Source organism: Mixophyes fleayi, unplaced genomic scaffold (assembly GCF_038048845.1).
Source record: "Mixophyes fleayi isolate aMixFle1 unplaced genomic scaffold, aMixFle1.hap1 Scaffold_300, whole genome shotgun sequence".
Classification (NCBI taxonomy): domain Eukaryota; kingdom Metazoa; phylum Chordata; class Amphibia; order Anura; family Limnodynastidae; genus Mixophyes; species Mixophyes fleayi.
In genome coordinates this window covers 70,001-80,000 of record NW_027447043.1, presented here as the reverse complement: position 1 = coordinate 80,000, position 10,000 = coordinate 70,001, and the positions used below count along the sequence as shown (strand labels likewise).

Below are 10,000 nucleotides of genomic sequence, written 5' to 3'. Positions count from 1 at the left end.
AGAGATGTAGGTCAATAGGAAACCAATACCTACAGCCACACCACCCTGAACAAGCCCAATCTCGTCTGATCTTGGAAGCTAAGCAGAGCCGGGCCTGGTTAGTACTTAGATGGGAGACCACCTGGGAATACCAGGTGCTGTAGGCCTTTTTTTCTTCTCTCTTGTTCTTGCTTCCTTCAATGCTGGTTTTTAGATGTATAAGAGATGTAGGTCAATAGGAAAACAATACCTACAGCCGCACCACCCTGAACAAGCCCAATCTCGTCTGATCTTGGAAGCTAAGCAGGGACGGGCCTGGTTAGTACTTGGATGGGAGACCACCTGGGAATACCAGGTGCTGTAGGCCTTTTTTTTTTCTCTCTTGTTCCGGCTTCCTTCAATGCTGGTTTTTAGATGTATAAGAGATGTAGGTCAATAGGAAACCAATACCTACAGCCACACCACCCTGAACAAGCCCAATCTCGTCTGATCTTGGAAGCTAAGCAGAGCCGGGCCTGGTTAGTACTTGGATGGGAGACCACCTGGAAATACCAGGTGCTGTAGGCATTTTTTTTCTCTCTTGTTCCGGCCTCCTTCAATGCTGGTTTTGAGATGTATAAGAGATGTAGGTCAATAAGAAACCAATACCTACAGCGACACCACCCTGAACAAGTCCAATCTCGTCTGATCTTGGAAGCTAAGCAGAGCCGGGCCTGGTTAGTACTTGGATGGGAGACCACCTGGGAATACCAGGTGCTGTAGGCCTTTTCTTGTTCTGGCTTCCTTCAATGCTGGTTTTTAGATGTATAAGAGATGTAGGTCAATAGGAAAACAATACCTACAGCCGCACCACCCTGAACAAGCCCAATCTCGTCTGATCTTGGAAGCTAAGCAGGGACGGGCCTGGTTAGTACTTGGATGGGAGACCACCTGGGAATACCAGGTGCTGTAGGCCTGTTTTTTTCTCTCTTGTTCCGGCTTCCTTTAATGCTGGTTTTTAGATGTATAAGAGATGTAGGTCAATAGGAAACCAATACCTACAGCCACACCACCCTGAACAAGCCCAATCTCGTCTGATCTTGAAAACTAAGCAGGTCAGGGCCTGGTTAGTACTTTTTTTTTTCTCTCTTGTTCTGGCTTCCTTCAATGCTGGTTTTAAAATGTATAAGTGATGTAGGTCATTAGGAAACCAATACCTACAGCCACACCACCCTGGACAAGCCCAATCTCGTCTGATCTTGGAAGCTAAGCAGGGCCGGGCCTGGTTAGTACTTGGATGGGAGACCACCTGGGAATACCAGGTGCTGTAGGCCTTTTTTTTTTTCTCTCTTGTTCCGGCTTCCTTCAATGCTTGTTTTTAGATGTATAAGAGATGTAGGTCAAAAAGAAAACAATACCTACAGCCACACCACCCTGAACAAGCCCAATCTTGTCTGATCTTGGAAGCTAAGCAGGGCTGGGCCTGGTTAGTACTTGGATGGGAGACCACCTGGAAATACCAGGTGCTGTAGGCTTTTTTTTTTCTCTCTTGTTCCGGCCTCCTTCAATGCTGGTTTTGAGATGTATAAGAGATGTAGGTCAATAGGAAACCAATACCTACAGCCACACCACCCTGAACAAGCCCAATTTCGTCTGATCTTGGAAGCTAAGCAGAGCCGGGCCTGGTTAGTACTTAGATGGGAGACCACCTGGGAATACCAGGTGCTGTAGGCCTTTTTTTCTTCTCTCTTGTTCTTGCTTCCTTCAATGCTGGTTTTTAGATGTATAAGAGATGTAGGTCAATAGGAAAACAATACCTACAGCCGCACCACCCTGAACAAGCCCAATCTCGTCTGATCTTGGAAGCTAAGCAGGGACAGGCCTGGTTAGTACTTGGATGGGAGACCACCTGGGAATACCAGGTGCTGTAGGCCTTTTTTTTTTCTCTCTTGTTCCGGCTTCCTTCAATGCTGGTTTTTAGATGTATAAGAGATGTAGGTCAATAGGAAACCAATACCTACAGCCACACCACCATGAACAAGCCCAATCTCGTCTGATCTTGGAAGCTAAGCAGAGCCGGGCCTGGTTAGTATTTGGATGGGAGACCACCTGGAAATACCAGGTGCTGTAGACATTTTTTTTCTCTCTTGTTCCGGCATCCTTCAATGCTGGTTTTGAGATGTATAAGAGATGTAGGTCAATAAGAAACCAATACCTACAGCCACACCACCCTGAACAAGTCCAATCTCGTCTGATCTTGGAAGCTAAGCAGAGCCGGGCCTGGTTAGTACTTGGATGGGAGACCACCTGGGAATACCAGGTGCTGTAGGCCTTTTCTTCTTCTCTCTTGTTCGGGCTTCCTTCAATGCTGGTTTTTAGATGTATAAGAGATGTAGGTCAATAGGAAAACAATACCTACAGCCGCACCACCCTGAACAAGCCCAATCTCGTCTGATCTTGGAAGCTAAGCAGAGCCGAGGCTGGTTAGTACTTGGATGCGAGACCACCTGGGAATACCAGGTGCTGTAGGCCCTTCTTTTTTTCTCTCTTGTTCCGACTTCCTTCAATGCTGGTTTTGAGATGTATAAGAGATGTAGGTCAATAGGAAACCAATACCTACAGCCACACCACCCTGAACAAGCCCAATCTTGTCTGATCTTGGAAGCTAAGCAGGGCTGGGCCTGGTTAGTACTTGGATGGGAGACCTCCTGGAAATACCAGGGGCTGTAGGCTTTTTTTTTTCTCTCTTGTTCCGGCCTCCTTCAATGCTGGTTTTTAGATGTATAAGAGATGTAGGTCAATAGGAAACCAATGCCTACAGCCACACCACCCTGGACAAGCCCAATCTCGTCTGATCTTGGAAGCTAAGCAGAGCCGGGCCTGGTTAGTACTTGGATGGGAGACCACCTGGAAATACCAGGTGCTGCAGGCATTTTTTTTCTCTCTTGTTCCGGCCTCCTTCAATGCTGGTTTTGAGATGTATAAGAGATGTAGGTCAATAAGAAACCAATACCTACAGCCACACCACCCTGAACAAGTCCAATCTCGTCTGATCTTGGAAGCTAAGCAGAGCCAGGCCTGGTTAGTACTTGGATGGGAGACACCTGGGAATACCAGGTGCTGTAGGCCTTTTCTTCTTCTCTCTTGTTCGGGCTTCCTTCAATGCTGGTTTTTAGATGTATAAGAGATGTAGGTCAATAGGAAAACAATACCTACAGCCGCACCACCCTGAACAAGCCCAATCTCGTCTGATCTTGGAAGCTAAGCAGGGACGGGCCTGGTTAGTACTTGGATGGGAGACCACCTGGGAATACCAGGTGCTGTAGGCCTTTTTTTTTTCTCTCTTGTTCCGGCTTCCTTCAATGCTGGTTTTTAGATGTATAAGAGATGTAGGTCAATAGAAAAACAATACCTACAGCCACACCACCCTGAACAAGCCCAATCTCGTCTGATCTTGGAAGCTAAGCAGAGCCGGGGCTGGTTAGTACTTGGATGCAAGACCACCTGGGAATACCAGGTGCTGTAGGCCCTTTTTTTTCTCTCTTGTTCCGGCCTCCTTCAATGCTGGTTTTGAGATGTATAAGAGATGTAGGTCAATAGGAAACCAATACCTACAGCCACACCACCCTGAACAAGCCCAATCTTGTCTGATCTTGAAAGCTAAGCAGGTTCGGGCCTGGTTAGTACTTTTTTTTTTCTCTCTTGTTCTGGCTTCCTTCAATGCTGGTTTTAAAATGTATAAGTGATGTAGGTCATTAAGAAACCAATACCTACAGCCACACCAACCTGGACAAGCCCAATCTCGTCTGATCTTGGAAGCTAAGCAAGGCCGGGCCTGGTTAGTACTTGGCTCAGAGACCACCTGGGAATACCAGGTGCTGTAGGCCTTTTTTTTTTTCTCTCTTGTTCCGGCTTCCTTCAATGCTTGTTTTTAGATGTATAAGAGATGTAGGTCAATAAGAAAACAATACCTACAGCCACAGCACCCTGAACAATCCCAATCTCGTTTGATCTTGGAAGCTAAGCAGGGCTGGGCCTGGTTAGAACTTGGATGGGAGACCACCTGGAAATACCAGGTGCTGTAGGCTTTTTTTTTTCTCTCTTGTTCCGGCTTCCTTCAATGCTGGTTTTGAGATGTATAAGAGATGTAGGTCAATAAGAAAACAATACCTACTGCCACACCACCCTGAACAAGCCCAATCTCATCTGATCTTGGAAGTTAAGCAGGGCTGGGCCTGGTTAGTACTTGGATGGGAGACCACCTGGAAATACCAGGTGCTGTAGGCATATTTTTTCTCTCTTGTTCCGGCCTCCTTCAATGCTGGTTTTGAGATGTATAAGAGATGTAGGTCAATAGGAAACCAATACCTACAGCCACACCACCCTGAACAAGCCCAATCTCGTCTGATCTTGGAAGCTAAGCAGAGCCAGGCCTGGTTAGTACTTGGATGGGAGACCACCTGGGAATACCAGGTGCTGTAGGCCTTTTTTTCTTCTCTCTTGTTCCGGCTTCCTTCAATGCTGGTTTTTAGATGTATAAGAGATGTAGGTCAATAGGAAAACAATACCTACAGCCGCACCACCCTGAACAAGCCCAATCTCGTCTGATCTTGGAAGCTAAGCAGGGACGAGCCTGGTTAGTACTTGGATGGGAGACCACCTGGGAATACCAGGTGCTGTAGCCCTTTTTTTTTTCTCTCTTGTTCCGGCTTCCTTCAATGCTGGTTTTTAGATGTATAAGAGATGTAGGTCAATAGGAAACCAAAACCTACATCCACACCACCCTGAACAAGCCCAATCTCGTCTGATCTTCGAAGCTAAGCAGAGCCGGGGCTGGTTAGTACTTGGATGCGAGACCACCTGGGAATACCAGGTGCTGTAGGCGCTTTTTTTTTTCTCTCTTGTTCCGACTTCCTTCAATGCTGGTTTTGAGATGTATAAGAGATGTAGGTCAATAGGAAACCAATACCTACAACCCCACCACCCTGAACAAGCCCAATCTCGTCTGATCTTGAAAGCTAAGCAGGTACGGGCCTGGTTAGTACTTTTTTTTTTATATCTTGTTCTGGCTTCCTTCAATGCTGGTTTTAAAATGTATAAGTGATGTAGGTCATTAGAAAACCAATACCTACAGCCACACCACCCTGGACAAGCCCAATCTTGTCTGATCTTGGAAGGTAAGCAGGGCTGGGCCTGGTTAGTACTTGGATGGGAGACCACCTGGGAATATCAGGTGCTGTAGGCCTTTTTTTTTTTCTCTCTTGTTCCGGCTTCCTTCAATGCTTGTTTTTAGATGAATAAGAGATGTAGGTCAATAGGAAAACAATACTTACAGCCACACCACCCTGAACAAGCCCAATCTTGTCTGATCTTGGAAGCTAAGCAGGGCTGGGCCTGATTAGTACTTGGATGGGAGACCACCTGGAAATACCAGATGCTGTAGGCTTTTTTTTTTCTCTCTTGTTCCGGCCTCCTTCAATGCTGGTTTTGAGATGTATGAAAGATGTAGGTCAATAGTAAACCAATACCTACAGCCACACCCCCCTGAACAAGCCCAATCTCGTCTGATCTTGAAAGCTAAGCAGGTCCAGGCCTGGTTAGTACTTTTTTTTTTCTCTCTTGTTCTGGCTTCCTTCAATGCTGGTTTTAAAATGTATAAGTGATGTAGGTCATTAGGAAACCAATACCTACAGCCACACCACCCTGGACAAGCCCAATCTCGTCTGATCTTGGAAGCTAAGCAGGGCTGGGCCTGGTTAGTACTTGGATGGGAGACCACCTGGGAATACCAGTTGCTGTAGGCCTTTTTTTTTTCTCTCTTGTTCCGGCTTCCTTCAATGCTGGTTTTTAGATGTATAAGAGATGTAGGTCAATAGGAAGCCAATACCTACAGCCACACCACCCTGAACAAGCCCAATCTCGTCTGATCTTGGAAGCTAAGCAGAGCCGGGCCTGGTTAGTACTTGGATGGGAGACCACCTGGAAATACCAGGTGCTGTAGACATTTTTTTTCTCTCTTGTTCCGGCCTCCTTCAATGCTGGTTTTGAGATGTATAAGAGATGTAGGTCAATAAGAAACCAATACCTACAGCCACACCACCCTGAACAAGTCCAATCTCGTCTGATCTTGGAAGCTAAGCAGAGCCGGGCCTGGTTAGTACTTGTATGGGAGACCACCTGGGAATACCAGGTGCTGTAGGCCTTTTCTTCTTCTCTCTTGTTCGGGCTTCCTTCAATGCTGGTTTTTAGATGTATAAGAGATGTAGGTCAATAGGAAAAAATACCTACAGCCGCACCACCCTGAACAAGCCCAATCTCGTCTGATCTTGGAAGCTAAGCAGGGACGTGCCTGGTTAGTACTTGGATGGGAGACCACCTGGGAATACCAGGTGCTGTAGGCCTGTTTTTTTTCTCTCTTGTTCCGGCTTCCTTCAATGCTGGTTTTTAGATGTATAAGAGATGTAGGTCAATAGGAAACCAATACCTACAGCCGCACCACCCTGAACAAGCCCAATCTCGTCTGATCTTGGAAGCTAAGCAGAGCCGGGGCTGGTTAGTACTTGGATGCGAGACCACCTGGGAATACCAGGTGCTGTAGGCCCTTTTTTTTTTCTCTCTTGTTCCGACTTCCTTCAATGCTGGTTTTGAGATGTATAAGAGATGTAGGTCAATAGGAAACCAATACCTACAGCCACACCACCCTGAACAAGCCCAATCTTGTCTGATCTTGGAAGCTAAGCAGGGCTGGGCCTGGTTAGTACTTGGATGGGAGACCTCCTGGAAATACCAGGGGCTGTAGGCTTTTTTTTTTCTCTCTTGTTCCGGCCTCCTTCAATGCTGGTTTTTAGATGTATAAGAGATGTAGGTCAATAGGAAACCAATACCTACAGCCACACCACCCTGGACAAGCCCAATCTCGTCTGATCTTGGAAGCTAAGCAGAGCCGGGCCTGGTTAGTACTTGGATGGGAGACCACCTGGAAATACCAGGTGCTGTAGGCATTTTTTTTCTCTCTTGTTCCGGCCTCCTTCAATGCTGGTTTTGAGATGTATAAGAGATGTAGGTCAATAAGAAACCAATACCTACAGCCACACCACCCTGGACAAGTCCAATCTCGTCTGATCTTGGAAGCTAAGCAGAGCCGGGCCTGGTTAGTACTTGGATGGGAGACACCTGGGAATACCAGGTGCTGTAGGCCTTTTCTTCTTCTCTCTTGTTCGGGCTTCCTTCAATGCTGGTTTTTAGATGTATAAGAGATGTAGGTCAATAGGAAAACAATACCTACAGCCGCACCACCCTGAACAAGCCCAATCTCGTCTGATCTTGGAAGCTAAGCAGGGACAGGCCTGGTTAGTACTTGGATGGGAGACCACCTGGGAATACCAGGTGCTGTAGGCCTTTTTTTTTTCTCTCTTGTTCCGGCTTCCTTCAATGCTGGTTTTTAGATGTATAAGAGATGTAGGTCAATAGGAAACCAATACCTACAGCCACACCACCCTGAACAAGCCCAATCTCGTCTGATCTTGGAAGCTAAGCAGAGCCGGGGCTGGTTAGTACTTGGATGCGAGACCACCTGGGAATACCAGGTGCTGTAGGCCCTTTTTTTTCTCTCTTGTTCCGGCCTCCTTCAATGCTGGTTTTGAGATGTATAAGAGATGTAGGTCAATAGGAAACCAATACCTACAGCCACACCACCCTGAACAAGCCCAATCTTGTCTGATCTTGAAAGCTAAGCAGGTTCGGGCCTGGTTAGTACTTTTTTTTTTCTCTCTTGTTCTGGCTTCCTTCAATGCTGGTTTTAAAATGTATAAGTGATGTAGGTCATTAAGAAACCAATACCTACAGCCACACCACCCTGGACAAGCCCAATCTCGTCTGATCTTGGAAGCTAAGCAGGGCCGGGCCTGGTTAGTACTTGGCTCAGAGACCACCTGGGAATACCAGGTGCTGTAGGCCTTTTTTTTTTTCTCTCTTGTTCCGGCTTCCTTCAATGCTTGTTTTTAGATGTATAAGAGATGTAGGTCAATAAGAAAACAATACCTACAGCCACACCACCCTGAACAAGCCCAATCTCGTCTGATCTTGGAAGCTAAGCAGGGCTGGGCCTGGTTAGTACTTGGATGGGAGACCACCTGGAAATACCAGGTGCTGTAGGCTTTTTTTTTTCTCTCTTGTTCCGGCCTCCTTCAATGCTGGTTTAGAGATGTATAAGAGATGTAGGTCAATAGGAAACCAATACCTACAGCCACACCACCCTGAACAAGCCCAATCTCGTCTGATCTTGGAAGCTAAGCAGAGCCAGGCCTGGTTAGTACTTGCATGGGAGACCACCTGGGAATACCAGGTGCTGTAGGCCTTTTTTTCTTCTCTCTTGTTCCGGCTTCCTTCAATGCTGGTTTCTAGATGTATAAGAGATGTAGGTCAATAGGAAAGCAATACCTACAGCCACACCACCCTGAACAAGCCCAATCTCGTCTGATCTTGGAAGCTAAGCAGGTCCGGGCCTGGTTAGTACTTGGATGCAAGACCACCTGGGGATACCAGGTGCTGTAGGCCCTTTTTTTTTTCTCTCTTGTTCCAACTTCCTTCAATGCTGGTTTTGAGATGTATAAAAGATGTAGGTCAATAGAAAACCAATACCTACAGCCACACCACCCTGAACAAGCCAAATCTCATCTGATCTTGGAAGCTAAGCAGCGCTGGGCCCTTTTAGTACTTGGATGGGAGACCACCTGGAAATACCAGGTGCTGTAGGCTTTTTTTTTTCTCTCTTGTTCCGGCCTCCTTCAATGCTGGTTTTGAGATGTATAAGAGATGTAGGTCAATAGGAAACCAATACCTACAGCCACACCACCCTGAACAAGCCCAATCTCGTCTGATCTTGGAAGCTAAGCAGAGCCGGGCCTGGTTAGTACTTGGATGGGAGACCACCTGGAAATACCAGGTGCTGTAGGCCTTTTTTTCTTCTCTCTTGTTCCGGCTTCCTTCAATGCTGGTTTCTAGATGTATAAGAGATGTAGGTCAATAGGAAAACAATACCTACAGCCACACCACCCTGAACAAGTCCAATCTCGTCTTATCTTGGAAGCTAAGCAGGGCTGGGCCTGGTTAGTACTTGGATGGGAGACCACCTGGAAATACCAGGTGCTGTAGGCTTTTTTTTTCTCTCTTGTTCCGGCCTCCTTCAATGCTGGTTTTGAGATGTATAAGAGATGTAGGTCAATAGGAAACCAATACCTACAGCCACACCACCCTGAACAAGCCCAATCTTGTCTGATCTTGGAAGCTAAGCAGAGCCGGGCCTGGTTAGTACTTGGATGGGAGACCACCTGGGAATACCAGGTGTTGTATGCCTTTTTTTCTTCTCTCTCGTTCCAGCTTCCTTCAATGCTGGTTTCTAGATGTATAAGAGATGTAGGTCAATATGAAAACAATACCTACAGCCACACCACCCTGAACAAGCCTAATCTCATCTGATCTTGGAAGCTAAGCAGGGCCAGGCCTGGTTAGTACTTGGATGGGAGACCACCTGGGAATACCAGGTGCTGTAGGCCTTTTTTTTTCTCTTTTGATCCGGCTTCCTTCAATGCTGGTTTTCAGATGTATAAGTGATGTAGGTCATAAGGAAACCAAATGCTACAGCCACAACACGCTGAACAAGCCCAATCTCATCTGATTTTGGAAGCTAAGCAGAGCCGGGCCTGGTTAGTACTTGGATGCGAGACCACCTGGGAATACCAGGTGCTGTAGGCATTTTTTTTTTTCTCTCTTGTTCCGACTTCCTTCAATGCTGGTTTTGAGATGTATAAGAGATGTAGGTCAATAGGGAACAAATACCTACAGCCACACCACCCTGAACAAGCCCAATCTCGTCTGATCTTGAAAGCTAAGCAGGTCCGGGCCTGGTTAGTACTTTTTTTTTTCTCTCTTGTTCTGGCTTCCTTCAATGCTGGTTTTGAGATGTATAAGTGATGTAGGTCATTAGGAAACTAATACCTACTGCCACACCACCCTGAACAAGCCCAATCTCATCTGATCTTGC

The 10,000-nt window shown here is 46.6% G+C and overlaps 11 non-coding genes and 35 pseudogenes across 11 annotated transcripts; all 46 read left to right on the top strand.

The window, feature by feature from the left end:
• The first annotated feature begins 27 nt into the window (after nt 1-27).
• On the top strand, nt 28-146 carry LOC142128074 (5S ribosomal RNA). The gene has a single exon (XR_012685531.1). It is a non-coding gene; the product is annotated as a 5S ribosomal RNA (ribosomal RNA).
• An 81-nt stretch (nt 147-227) lies between these two features.
• Nucleotides 228-346, top strand: LOC142128044 (5S ribosomal RNA). The gene has a single exon (XR_012685503.1). It is a non-coding gene; the product is annotated as a 5S ribosomal RNA (ribosomal RNA).
• Nucleotides 347-427: 81 nt separating this feature from the next.
• Nucleotides 428-546, top strand: LOC142128177 (5S ribosomal RNA; annotated as a pseudogene).
• Nucleotides 547-625: 79 nt separating this feature from the next.
• LOC142128188 (5S ribosomal RNA) lies at nt 626-744 on the top strand (annotated as a pseudogene).
• Nucleotides 745-815: 71 nt separating this feature from the next.
• Nucleotides 816-934, top strand: LOC142128043 (5S ribosomal RNA). The gene has a single exon (XR_012685502.1). It is a non-coding gene; the product is annotated as a 5S ribosomal RNA (ribosomal RNA).
• Nucleotides 935-1,173: 239 nt separating this feature from the next.
• Nucleotides 1,174-1,292, top strand: LOC142128216 (5S ribosomal RNA). The gene has a single exon (XR_012685586.1). It is a non-coding gene; the product is annotated as a 5S ribosomal RNA (ribosomal RNA).
• Nucleotides 1,293-1,374: 82 nt separating this feature from the next.
• LOC142128125 (5S ribosomal RNA) lies at nt 1,375-1,493 on the top strand (annotated as a pseudogene).
• Nucleotides 1,494-1,573: 80 nt separating this feature from the next.
• Nucleotides 1,574-1,692, top strand: LOC142128133 (5S ribosomal RNA; annotated as a pseudogene).
• An 81-nt stretch (nt 1,693-1,773) lies between these two features.
• LOC142128143 (5S ribosomal RNA) lies at nt 1,774-1,892 on the top strand (annotated as a pseudogene).
• Nucleotides 1,893-1,973: 81 nt separating this feature from the next.
• LOC142128284 (5S ribosomal RNA) lies at nt 1,974-2,092 on the top strand (annotated as a pseudogene).
• A 79-nt stretch (nt 2,093-2,171) lies between these two features.
• LOC142128123 (5S ribosomal RNA) lies at nt 2,172-2,290 on the top strand. Its single transcript, XR_012685576.1, has one exon. It is a non-coding gene; the product is annotated as a 5S ribosomal RNA (ribosomal RNA).
• An 81-nt stretch (nt 2,291-2,371) lies between these two features.
• LOC142128465 (5S ribosomal RNA) lies at nt 2,372-2,490 on the top strand (annotated as a pseudogene).
• An 82-nt stretch (nt 2,491-2,572) lies between these two features.
• On the top strand, nt 2,573-2,691 carry LOC142128218 (5S ribosomal RNA; annotated as a pseudogene).
• An 80-nt stretch (nt 2,692-2,771) lies between these two features.
• On the top strand, nt 2,772-2,890 carry LOC142128213 (5S ribosomal RNA; annotated as a pseudogene).
• A 79-nt stretch (nt 2,891-2,969) lies between these two features.
• LOC142128421 (5S ribosomal RNA) lies at nt 2,970-3,087 on the top strand (annotated as a pseudogene).
• An 81-nt stretch (nt 3,088-3,168) lies between these two features.
• LOC142128042 (5S ribosomal RNA) lies at nt 3,169-3,287 on the top strand. The gene has a single exon (XR_012685501.1). It is a non-coding gene; the product is annotated as a 5S ribosomal RNA (ribosomal RNA).
• An 81-nt stretch (nt 3,288-3,368) lies between these two features.
• LOC142128416 (5S ribosomal RNA) lies at nt 3,369-3,487 on the top strand (annotated as a pseudogene).
• A 239-nt stretch (nt 3,488-3,726) lies between these two features.
• On the top strand, nt 3,727-3,845 carry LOC142128433 (5S ribosomal RNA; annotated as a pseudogene).
• Nucleotides 3,846-3,927: 82 nt separating this feature from the next.
• LOC142128339 (5S ribosomal RNA) lies at nt 3,928-4,046 on the top strand (annotated as a pseudogene).
• An 80-nt stretch (nt 4,047-4,126) lies between these two features.
• LOC142128067 (5S ribosomal RNA) lies at nt 4,127-4,245 on the top strand. Its single transcript, XR_012685525.1, has one exon. It is a non-coding gene; the product is annotated as a 5S ribosomal RNA (ribosomal RNA).
• A 79-nt stretch (nt 4,246-4,324) lies between these two features.
• On the top strand, nt 4,325-4,443 carry LOC142128146 (5S ribosomal RNA; annotated as a pseudogene).
• An 81-nt stretch (nt 4,444-4,524) lies between these two features.
• LOC142128266 (5S ribosomal RNA) lies at nt 4,525-4,643 on the top strand (annotated as a pseudogene).
• An 81-nt stretch (nt 4,644-4,724) lies between these two features.
• On the top strand, nt 4,725-4,843 carry LOC142128493 (5S ribosomal RNA; annotated as a pseudogene).
• Nucleotides 4,844-5,084: 241 nt separating this feature from the next.
• On the top strand, nt 5,085-5,203 carry LOC142128103 (5S ribosomal RNA). The gene has a single exon (XR_012685558.1). It is a non-coding gene; the product is annotated as a 5S ribosomal RNA (ribosomal RNA).
• An 82-nt stretch (nt 5,204-5,285) lies between these two features.
• LOC142128311 (5S ribosomal RNA) lies at nt 5,286-5,404 on the top strand (annotated as a pseudogene).
• A 239-nt stretch (nt 5,405-5,643) lies between these two features.
• LOC142128073 (5S ribosomal RNA) lies at nt 5,644-5,762 on the top strand. Its single transcript, XR_012685530.1, has one exon. It is a non-coding gene; the product is annotated as a 5S ribosomal RNA (ribosomal RNA).
• Nucleotides 5,763-5,843: 81 nt separating this feature from the next.
• LOC142128245 (5S ribosomal RNA) lies at nt 5,844-5,962 on the top strand (annotated as a pseudogene).
• A 79-nt stretch (nt 5,963-6,041) lies between these two features.
• LOC142128210 (5S ribosomal RNA) lies at nt 6,042-6,160 on the top strand (annotated as a pseudogene).
• An 80-nt stretch (nt 6,161-6,240) lies between these two features.
• Nucleotides 6,241-6,359, top strand: LOC142128187 (5S ribosomal RNA; annotated as a pseudogene).
• An 81-nt stretch (nt 6,360-6,440) lies between these two features.
• On the top strand, nt 6,441-6,559 carry LOC142128414 (5S ribosomal RNA; annotated as a pseudogene).
• Nucleotides 6,560-6,641: 82 nt separating this feature from the next.
• Nucleotides 6,642-6,760, top strand: LOC142128217 (5S ribosomal RNA; annotated as a pseudogene).
• An 80-nt stretch (nt 6,761-6,840) lies between these two features.
• On the top strand, nt 6,841-6,959 carry LOC142128178 (5S ribosomal RNA; annotated as a pseudogene).
• Nucleotides 6,960-7,038: 79 nt separating this feature from the next.
• Nucleotides 7,039-7,156, top strand: LOC142128329 (5S ribosomal RNA; annotated as a pseudogene).
• An 81-nt stretch (nt 7,157-7,237) lies between these two features.
• Nucleotides 7,238-7,356, top strand: LOC142128141 (5S ribosomal RNA; annotated as a pseudogene).
• Nucleotides 7,357-7,437: 81 nt separating this feature from the next.
• Nucleotides 7,438-7,556, top strand: LOC142128345 (5S ribosomal RNA; annotated as a pseudogene).
• A 239-nt stretch (nt 7,557-7,795) lies between these two features.
• Nucleotides 7,796-7,914, top strand: LOC142128281 (5S ribosomal RNA; annotated as a pseudogene).
• Nucleotides 7,915-7,996: 82 nt separating this feature from the next.
• LOC142128032 (5S ribosomal RNA) lies at nt 7,997-8,115 on the top strand. Its single transcript, XR_012685492.1, has one exon. It is a non-coding gene; the product is annotated as a 5S ribosomal RNA (ribosomal RNA).
• Nucleotides 8,116-8,195: 80 nt separating this feature from the next.
• On the top strand, nt 8,196-8,314 carry LOC142128230 (5S ribosomal RNA; annotated as a pseudogene).
• Nucleotides 8,315-8,395: 81 nt separating this feature from the next.
• On the top strand, nt 8,396-8,514 carry LOC142128394 (5S ribosomal RNA; annotated as a pseudogene).
• An 82-nt stretch (nt 8,515-8,596) lies between these two features.
• LOC142128408 (5S ribosomal RNA) lies at nt 8,597-8,715 on the top strand (annotated as a pseudogene).
• An 80-nt stretch (nt 8,716-8,795) lies between these two features.
• On the top strand, nt 8,796-8,914 carry LOC142128134 (5S ribosomal RNA; annotated as a pseudogene).
• An 81-nt stretch (nt 8,915-8,995) lies between these two features.
• LOC142128290 (5S ribosomal RNA) lies at nt 8,996-9,114 on the top strand (annotated as a pseudogene).
• A 79-nt stretch (nt 9,115-9,193) lies between these two features.
• LOC142128270 (5S ribosomal RNA) lies at nt 9,194-9,312 on the top strand (annotated as a pseudogene).
• An 81-nt stretch (nt 9,313-9,393) lies between these two features.
• LOC142128091 (5S ribosomal RNA) lies at nt 9,394-9,512 on the top strand. Its single transcript, XR_012685547.1, has one exon. It is a non-coding gene; the product is annotated as a 5S ribosomal RNA (ribosomal RNA).
• Nucleotides 9,513-9,592: 80 nt separating this feature from the next.
• LOC142128453 (5S ribosomal RNA) lies at nt 9,593-9,711 on the top strand (annotated as a pseudogene).
• Nucleotides 9,712-9,952: 241 nt separating this feature from the next.
• Nucleotides 9,953-10,000, top strand: part of LOC142128450 (5S ribosomal RNA) — a 119-nt pseudogene continuing 71 nt past the window's right edge.